Source organism: Bidens hawaiensis, unplaced genomic scaffold (assembly GCF_021521415.1).
Source record: "Bidens hawaiensis isolate Kalapana, Puna unplaced genomic scaffold, B.hawaiensis_p1.1 tig00020951_1, whole genome shotgun sequence".
NCBI lineage: Eukaryota > Viridiplantae > Streptophyta > Magnoliopsida > Asterales > Asteraceae > Bidens > Bidens hawaiensis.
This window is the reverse complement of record NW_027493238.1, coordinates 385,182-396,449: the sequence shown is the minus strand read 5'-3', so window position 1 is coordinate 396,449 and position 11,268 is coordinate 385,182.

Here is an 11,268-nt window from a genome sequence, read left to right as displayed (position 1 = left end):
CTCGTGTATGGCTGACTAATAACATTTTTGCCTTCATTGATACGACTTATATTTGAGTTGGCAATCGCTTCATGAATATGTAGCGACTAGCATAGGTGGAAATTTAAGTTTATATCACTATGACACTTACTCATTTGTCATGCCTATCTACACATCAAGCAATAATCTTATTGGCTTTTGATATACTATTTTAATGTGCTAGAATCGTTAAAGGCAACTTCTTATCATTTCTCAAAGGTCGGATCAATCTCCCAAGATTTTATAATTTTTAATTATCTGACTCCCTCTAAACAGGAGCTCCCTCTAAACGAGACAATAATTTTATATGTTTTATTTTACTGAAACTTTTTCTGATTTTCTTAAAGAGAGTATAAAATACAAAGTAAAATATAAAATATTTTTGGTAATCAAGTGACTTGATTTTAGTGTTTCTTAAACAAAGTTAAAATCTTCTTGATGAGTTAAACTTAACTCATTTTATCCCTATAAAATTGTGACATAATTTAAAATATTAACAAATATAAACAAATAAAAAGATAAATGAAATTTAATCAAAAGAAATCACGACGACTCTACAAGATATAAAAATCGGGCACAATAAAAGGCTTTGGTGATGTAACACCCCAGCCCAGTTAGGGCCGACGTGTCACTCGATACGATAAATAAAAATCCAAATTTAAAAGTTTAAAATCAGTCAATACCAAAAAGGTTCAACATTATTGACAACGAAAAATAAATAAAGTTGTTTCACTCAAAATAAATTAAGTTCCTTGTTTTCCAACTTCTAGTCTTTTACTTTTACTCTCTTATCACACACTCCCATGATTCCCTTGAGTACATGTAACAAATTAAAGGAAACACAAAACAAAAGAAACACGGATGAGCCAAAAAATTGCCCAGTAACGGAGGAAACAATAGCAATAACAAACGATGAAATGCAATAAACGATCACAGGAGAAACAAGTACAGTCTATGAGCCGGTAACACTAACAATACGCTGAACGATCAGTTATGAATCAGTACAATAATAATCTACTATGGAAATACCCATGTGAGCCAGTAACAGTAACAATAACAGTATGCACATTAGCTGCAGACTAATGCACCAATAATTAAGTAAGATAGGAATGTGGACACGCACACCTAACCATCTCACTCCAGTAACAATTTACCTAGGATCGATCCATACACCTCTCAGTAATCAGTAAATGCTCTCATCTCACAATAAAATAGAGACGCTGTGGACTAATTGCTTCGCCACAGATAGAGCACGTCAAAGGTGCCTCGATTGACGCCCTACTTTCCCATAGGTGGATAAATGCTCGGGTATTGAGGTCAAATAAAATGCGATAACAATGGCCAATATCAATATATGTCTCAATAACAATCAGTCAATGTACAATGGTCATTTAGGAACATGCGATAATGAGTGCAATAAAATATATTATATCGCATGCATGACAATTTCACTTATCAATTGAACAATAACAATATGCAATAAATAAAGAACGAAACTATTTAATAACGGTGACACGATACTATGAATCAACTCAATAATTATAACGCGATTAACAACTCAATAATCCATATACTATGAGAGCGAAGACACGGTATGACGCTACAAGTGCAAGACCACGAAGTCCGTACACTATGAGAATGATGAAACAATATTTACGTTACAAGTAAAAGACCACAGAATCCGTACCTTATCGATGAACAAAATCACACTAAGTATAAATACTCCTTAACTCTTGCGCGAACCTACAATATTATTTTTTTGTAACTTAGATTTGTTTTCATTCAGGTAAGCTTAATATTGAAAATTTGGTGATGTCCGTTATTTACTAAAATATGTGGATGTTATATAAATATTTCACAATAATTATTGTTTCACTAATAACATTCATACTACAATCTTTTTAACAATTACGGGTATTTATAAAACTGCATATATATATATATATATATATATATATATATATATATATATATGAACTCCATATATATTACTATATTTATTTAATATTAGACTACCATTGTTGAATCGGGAGCATGTAGAAATGGATTTATAAAACAAAATTTCAGTTAACTAGAACTTCATTTAACTATTTTATTTCCTTCCGAAAACAAAACGCCAATGTAAGTCATGGTTCGTGTTTAACCTAACAATACGATTTATTATTGTTGTTTCATTAACCAATTGTTCACATCGATGGAAAAAAAACATGAAGTATGACTCGATCTGGGTTACCTTCGATGGAGGTAGAAGCGTGGAAGCGGCGTTGGTTCGTTCCGGTGGCGGCGGCTCGGCACTTGTGATTCCGGTGTAGGTGGCGTAACTCGGAAAAGCAGGAAACGCGGTGTCGGTGACTCCTTGCAACCACTGACGCGTCCAAGGTTGTGGCGGTTGTCTCTGAAAGTGATCGTTAGCGGTCGCGGTGGTTTTCGTCTTAAAGTTTCCGGTAAAGGTGACACGTTTCGTGACGATTTGTAGGGCGGTGGTGGTTGTTGTGAATACGGCAGAGAGAATAGGATTTAGGTTTTTTTTATATAAAGGTTGTTTGTTATATTTAAATGAGTTGAACACCTTCAATTTTGCGATAACTGATAGTTTGTTGAGATAGCCTTGCGTAAGTTGGCTGTGAAGAGATGTTGTTCATGTGTTTTTCAAACTGGGTTTCACGAAATGACAATAATGGTCCCTCCATTTTGTTTCATAATTAATTTAAACATTTACACTTCCAACCTTTAAGTTTAGAAATAATTTTAAGCAACCCTAACCTTATCGTTATTAATATCTTTTCCTTATTAGCTAGCATACATTTATATTTAAAATATTTGATTTTTCTTCGTTAACGTTTTATCGATCCTACCGGTTATTAACTCTTAAGATGTCCGACTTATTAATTCGACAATTAATATTTTTGGTTTTCGATTTTCGTATATTACAGGTGAAATGGTCGGCAAAATTGTAATCAATGTGGTCCCTTTCAATACAGACAAGTTTCCAGTCATAACAATCACAAATGAAATGCATCCGGATGTAAATATGTTTTGTCTTGGAGTGTTCGACCGGGTTTTTAACAATCAAACCGATGCTTCGTTATCACACTTGATAGGGGTGTTAAAGAAATTCAAACCATAATCCAATAGCTGATGTTGCAGGCGGATGTGGCAATGTATTATGCTTCAGCGGTGGAGGTGGATATGGTGACCTGCTTCTTGCATTGGCCAAGAGATTAACCGAGCTCCCAGGAACTGACATCTTCCTGATGTTGAGTTTTTGTCAAGATTTCATCCCCCATAATCATTGTCGGTGTAAGCGTGCATTACTAAAGGAGAGTATTTGGGATATCAAAGACCTAAGTGAGGCTTTCCCTTTAGATACCGAAAGATACGCTTGACAACGGTTAAGTGAGACTCATTTGGATTGCACTAATATCTTTCAAACTAACCAACAAGGAACATAATGTTCGGTTTGCTGGAAGTGAGATACATTAGTGAGCCAATTATAGACCGATAAAGGTGTTGGTTAACTGGCTTTCCTATTGGATCTGGAGCTAACACTGGTCGGGTAGCAATCGGAGTGAAGAAGGAATGGGAGTCCTTGAACCCAAATTTCTGAATAATTTCACGAACGTACTTCTCCTGATGTATCAAAATCCCGTCCGGCTTCTGTTCAAATTGAAGGCCCAAAAAAAAGTTATTTCCCCCAACGAACTCATCTCAAACCGACTTTGCATGACCTTGGCGAACATTCTACAAAGTTTATCACATGTCGATCCAAAGATAATGTCATCAACTTACCCTTGCACCAGAATCTGATCGCTTTTTACCTTCTTGATAAAGAGTGTTTGATCAAATCCATTCTTCAAAAGATGTCTGCTAATGTAGCATACCAAGCACGAGATGCTTGATGAAGGCCATAGAGAGCTTTATCAAGACGGTAAACATGTTTTGGACGTTCAAGGTCTTCAAAACCTAGTGGTTGCTTGACGTAGATCTCTTCTTTCACTTTACCTTACAAGAATGTAGTCTTCACATCCATTTGATACACTTTGAAGTTCATGTATGAAGCATAGGCCAGGAAGCGACAAATTGCCTCGAGCCTAGAAACAGGAGCATAGACTTCATCGTAATCAAGACTTTCACTCTGAGAGAAACCTTGAACTACCGGTCGTACTTTATTTTTTATGATTACCCATTTATCATCCTTCTTGTTTCTGAAGACCCACTTCATGCCAGTCAATTTCTTGTTTTTTGGATTCTTAACCATCCTCCAAACATTTGGCTTCTTGAACTGTAATAGCTCGTCTTACATTGCCTCAACCTAGATGTTTTCCTTCAGAGCTACCTTGTAGTTCTGCGGTTCGACGTGTGAAATAAAACTAGTAAAAGGACATATGTTAATGGTACCGGATTTACTCCTTTGGATGTCGGATGAGGGAGAACCAACGATGTTTTCAGTGGGATGTGTCCGATGAATGGGTAGCTGGGGAATGTCTTCAATAAGAGAGATTAGCTCTGCTTGAATATCAACTGTCAGATTCTCGATGGGATGGGAAATGCGTGGAGCATTGATAAAAACATCAGTGGCTTGTTGAACTATGTAAGTTTGATTAGCCACATGTTCTTGTGCAATTGGACCATCCCAGATATTTTCAATGAATGGAACTATAACTGCGGAACCGAAGTTTATCAGAATCACCAACAACGGTTTCTTCAACAACAACAACCTGTACAATATCATTTGAAAAGGGAGGTGTGGGGATGGACTCAACTACACTTGGTTCTTCTTGAACAATTGCTGCAGGTTCAGTCTGGAAATGTTCCACATTGTCAGCTGACAGGTAAGAGTCGTCTGAGTCGGAATCAGAAGCATCTTCAAAAGCTACCAGATCAGTTGTATCGGCATCTTGAGGAGCAGGATTATTGACAACTGGAGGAGGGACTGCTGGTGGTGCATTTCTGTTGAAAGGGCTAGTAGAAGGATTAATTTCGAACAAGTTGTTGACAAGAGTTTGCATCAACAGTGATTTAGGTATAGAAGTTGGAACTTGAGTGCTTGTAGATGGTGGGGTAGATATGCCACGAAACTGATTGAATAGGTAATCATAGTCAGAAAACCAGTTGGGTCCCATGTGAGAATCAGTTGGGTTAAGCTCTTGCCAGTCAACATTAAAAGATTCCACAATCACCTTTGTCTTCTTGTTTTAGACACGATAAGCGGTTTTGTTGGGTGCATATCAAACAAAGTAACACTCATCTGCCTTTTCAGTAAATTTTGGATCTTGGTGAGCACATGTATGGAGTAAGGTGCAAGGACATCGAAATGCCTTAAAGTAGTTGACTTGCGGCTTAGTCTTATAGTAGACTTCAAAAGGAGTATTCTTTAAGCACTTTTTGATGATCACGCGGTTCTGTATGAAGCATGCAGCTTTGATGGCTTCACCCTAAAAGAATAAAGGAAGTTTGGAGTCTAACAACATAGTTCGTGAAGCTTCGATCAGTGTTCGATTGCGACGTTCAGCAACTCCATTCTGTTGTGGAGTGTACGGAGCACTAAACTGTCGATCTATCCCATTTGAATGACAGAAGTCATACAAAGTCTTGTGCAAAATTTAGTTCCATTGTCACTTCTAATACACTTCACCTTCTTGTAAGTCTGCCTCTCCACAAGAGTAATGAATCTGATACAAAACTGTGCGGTTTCATTCTTGGGCCCTAAAAGGAAAGTCCAACTGAAACGAGAGAAATCATCATTAATCACAAGACAATGGGATTTTCGGCCGATTGCCAATGGATGAATAGGACCAAATAAATCCATAAGTAACAGTTGAAGAATGGAATCTATGGTATTGACAGTCTTGGGCCTGTGAGGGAGTTTGTGTTGCTTACATTTAGAGGAAAAAAGACATTTTTCAATACAAGATAAAGTTTTGACAGGCAATCCCCTCACATGCTAACCTTTGACCATTTTGTTTAAATTTTTAAAGTTCACATTGCCAAGACGTCTATGCCATAGTGATGAGTCGTTCTCCGAGGCCTTAGATACTAAAAATGAAACGGTCTTACGTGAGTAAAAACTATTCATGTCCAGTATATAAGCATCATTATGCCTCGGATTACGCATCAAAATCCATTCATCGGGGACTTTGAAATCTGGTTTTAAGATCAAACATTCATTTTTATCATTTTCAGTGAATAAAGTGGAGTACTATCGGTCACATGTTTGTGAGACACTGAGCAGATTGTGGTTTAATTGCTCCACCAGATTGACGTCATCAAACATCAAGATTATGTTTGATACCCTTCCTCTCTTTGTGATATTTCCTCCCATGTCACCAGCAAATGAAACATGTTCACCATCGAACGGTTGAACATAAAACAGTAAGGACTCATCTCCACTCATGTGTCGGGTGCAGCCACTATCTAGGTACCAGATATTGTTGACATGCCTTCTTGGCTGACCCTACATGCATTAGCAGTTAATTAGACATGGGTTCCCGAGACATAGTTGTCTCGGGAAAGTCAACCACAAAGTTACCAAATTTTATTTTATTTTCTGAAAATATGAAGCTTTGAGGTGTAGCAGAATCAGAAGAGCAGCCTTTAGGAACCCATGCAGAGGCAAGTTTCCTGTTTATAGAAGACTGTTTGGACTTTCTTCTTCTGGGTTTTAAAACAAAATCCTCTGATATCTTGATCTTTGGACTTCTTTTCACTTTTCCTTTTGGTGGGTTCTGTAATTTTTCAATCTTAGAACCCTTTTTAGATCTTTCCTTCTTGGTTATCCAAAAAGGTTTTCACAATGTTTTTGGATCACACATCCATTTCACTGGCAGAACTGTCAGATCGATCAGTCCTTGTTCTTGAGATTGGTGTAGCTTTAGAACGAAACTTATTAAACCGATTGTTCATTTCCTTTTGTTGCTTATGTCAGTTCTTGCAATGTCTTTCAAGGTGAGAAGGATTACCACAAAAATAACAGCATTTTCTTCTAGAGTCCCTATAGAACTCATCATAACTATGATATACACGATGTAGTGAGAAATGAGATGCTTGAAAAGGAACATGGAAGTTATCCGATCTGTAGCCTCTATCATCAAAAAATTTGAATAAAATTAATTAACATAATCTTGTTGGTGATTACCGTAGTAGTTATTATTAAAATGATTGTATAATTGAGAATGTTCATAATAATTTATGGATTGAAAGAAAGAGTTTATGTGGGGTGGGACATATTTACCTGAAGTACTAGTCTTTTCATTTTCAAAAACTTTTCTTTTATTACAATATTCCTCAAATTTACAATCTTTTGATGAGCAACTAATTATGTTTGTCTCATCAACCCCATTTGCATTCACATTACTTTTAATGAAAGTTTCATCATAAATAGTCTCACGCTCACTATCAGAAACAAAACTATCATTTTCATTCAAATAATTTTGAGAAATGCCAACGTCAACACTCTCACACATTACATGATCATTCAAAATATTTTTCAGAGTATTATTATCACACAATGAGTTAACAAATGATTGTTTTAGATTCATGTTGGAATTAAAAGTGAATTTAAAACTCATTTCTCACCATAACCCATGTCATTTTCCATACATTTACTTTCTTCTACACGACCTGCTGAAGAAGATAAATTACCAATAGAACTAACTGATGAAGGAATGGAATCTATAGTTTTGGAGACATGAGGATTAAATGTCTTTGGTCTTGGCACATGGACAATACCATAGACCATTTCGTCCTCATGTGGGGTATTAAAACCAAAATGAGGTAGGCTAGTATAATTCTCATTAAATGGAGGTGGGACATATGTATTATCATAGCTTATCCCTGTCTTTTGTTTCACCCCAATATGTGCCCCCAATAATCCCGTTCAGTTTATCATAAGCCAACTCAAATTTTTCTATGGCTATCTTTATTTGAGCTAAGTCTAATTCTAGCTTCTCAAATTTAGCATTTAGCACCCCTCTCATGAAACTCAACTAGTTTGTTAGATTGAAACAATTTCTCATTTAATTTAGCCATATCATTATTGTGAGTTTTAATCATAGTGGCAAAAATCTTTTCAGCCTTCTTGTAATCATCATTCTGACATTTAATGCTTAGATTTTCATCTATTAAGGTAGCATTATGAGTCATATAGTTCTCTATTTTATCGATGCAAGCTTGAGAGCATAATCTGTGTACCTCGAGAATGTCTGAGACAGTCTGGTATGCCTCAACAGTAGAGCTTGACTAGGGTTGGCCTTCATCCACAAATGTCATCCCGACAAAGGTTAGAGGAATGATCAGCTTAATGAATTGGTCATCTTCCCAATCTGGTTTGGTTCCTTCTGCAGATAAATTGATCATGGACTTTGAGCTAGACCCAGAGTTCCCTTTTGATGATTTCCCTTGACCAATTCGGGGAACTTTTGGTCTATAAGAAGAGCTCTGATCAGGCCGTTCATCACTTCTTCTCCCACCTTTGTTGTCGAACACCTCAGTAATCTTGATGTCGTTAGCTGATTTGGGTGGGTTTGTGCATTCCCTTGCAAAATGCCCAGTCTCATTGTAGTTTTAGAACTGAAGTTTATCCTTGTCAAACCCAATTTCATTCCCCTACAAATCTCTGAAACTGTTCTTACCATACTTCTTCATGAAGTTTGAAGCTCGGTGAACAGCCATGGCCATTTGATACTTGATGTCCATCTTTTAGAGATCTTTCTTGTTGATCTCGGGAATGCTCCTTGTTGGAATGAAAGAGGTAGAAGCTTTCCTTGCAATAAGTCCTCGTGGCTTGCCATAAAGGCATGAAATAATGCCACATGTGATTCATCAATTTGAGGAGTTGAGTAGGATGGGCTGCTTACGGGTTTTTTTTACCTCCATGAGCCTTCAATGCTTGCTCAACAACCTTGTCTATCGCTTCTTGTAAGGAGTTTGAACTGGATGGTGCTTGTAGACTTGCAGTAGTCTTGAATGCAGAGTTATGTGTTGATTGAGTGGAAATGATCTTAACCCCATCAACTGGATGAATAATGGGATGTGCCTGGCTCAGAAAAGTTGTACTAACTACAGACCCAGTGGATATTCCAGCATGATTTAGAGAACTTATGTGGTTGCCCAATCTGAGTTTGTCATCCATTTCAAATGACTTAATGGTGGATGTCAAATCATAAATAGCAGTGATTTGTAAGTTTGTTGTTCTCTTAATGGTGATCACACTACTGTTCCAGGTGTATGGTAAGGAGTTCAACAACGTGTCACTGATTTCAATTTGATCATAATCAATGCTTGCACTCTTCATTTTGGTGATCAATGTTTCAAAAACTTGTGAATCAGATTTCCAATAGCTTCTCCTTGTACATGGTTGAACATATTAAATTCACCTTTAAACATGGCTTTCTTGCTATTCCTCATCTCCAAATTCCCTTCAAACTTGTTAACCAGGGCATCCCATAAGTCTTTAGCAGTTGTGTGCTCCTTCAAAGTTTGAGCAATTTTAAGTGAAAGACACATACTAAGAACACCATAGGCCTTTTTATCATCACTTAACATTTTCTTATCATCATCATTATAGGCCGACACATGCTTAGGAACTGGTCCATCAGCGGTATCAGTTGTAGGAATGTAAGAACCAGTCTCAATAGCTCTAAGAAGAGCATAATCAGTTATTCTTATGTAGTTCTTGAAACGCCATTTGAATTCTTCAAAGTTATTATCCCATTTATGCAGCTTAGGAAGTTTATTGGTGGTGCCAGCCTCATTCTCAAATATTATGAAGTTCTTTATCTCTTCAGTTTCAGAAGTCATAATGCAAAACAAGTCTTAAGTCCAAAAGATTCACAAACTGGTTTTGTTGAAAGTTCTAAGTACAAACCAATCGAATCTGGAAGGATTCGATCGAACTTTTATAAATGAATCGAATTATATTCCAATCGAATTGGAAATTTGAATCGAATAGAATTTTGAAAGCAATCGAATCGAATAGAAATTTTATTCGATTGGTTTGAGAATTTCGATTTGAATGGTTTCCTAAATTCGATTCGAATCGTTTTATCAATTCAAATCGAATGGTTTAGACTCGATTCGAATGGTTTTATATTCAATCAGATCTGGATTCAAGGAAAGTACAGATTGTACTTAAGCATGTCTTTTCAAACTTCTCTACTTTTGGAAACTCGATTGAAACCCTTGAACACTTGTAGATCTAAGAACCAACACTTTTGAAACTTAAAACACACCAAATCTTGAACTTTAACACTCTTAATAACACAAGAACACACAAACAATCTTTTAATCACAACCTAAGATCTTTGAACACATAACTTTCAAGCTCACAAACACTTTATTATCAGTAATTTAACCCGTAGACCCACTTAAACACTTGAAAACAAGTCTTCAACACACAAACAAGACCAAAATTCAAGATTGTGACCCAAGATCAACAACTTGTAGAGCCGAAAGCTCTGATACCAATTGTAGGTCCTAAGGATGGATCAACAAAAAACAACTAGTGTTCTTGGATCAATCTCAACACTAGCTAGTGGAAATCACTAGTGAGGAGCCGAGATCTCGGATCTTGTTTGGTTTGGTTGTTACCTAAAGAGGAAAGGTTGAGAGGGAGAGAAGAGAGTTGGGGAGAGGATAAGATTTGCAAAAGGTTATGTTATGCATGGAGGCTTGCACCATTTGTAGTGCAAGCTCCATGCACCATTCTAACATTATTTACGGCCCAATGGGCTTTTATTTACATGGCCTCGGGCCCAAACATACAAGGAACAAACCGACAATTTAACTAGTGTACAAGGTTAATAGAACGAGTAAATACAAAAGACTAATGTACAAAACAGGGCCCTACAAGATCCATCCAAATCTTTTTAATCTTCATAACGGGTTGACTTACGGATCTCTCTTTTAGATCAGGCCCTTTGTGGTATTTGGATCATATCAAAGCTTCACCAGAAATACATGGTATTTCCGGAAAATACATCTCTTGTGCCGGAGTTGCGTGTAGGTCTCCTATCTATCACAAACCCTTCACCCTCTCTATTAGTTATATTTCTTTTAATATTTTATTAAATTTTTTAATTGGAAGGGTAGTTTGATAATTTTATTTGGACTTAACTAGAAAGTTTAACAATGTTAGCTTCTAAAGACCATCAATGTTATGAAAACGTAAATATCGGGCTCATATGTGAACATTTTTTCAACCATTGGGATTTGTAATTAATAAACCATGAGGAGCAAGCATGCAAAAACTCT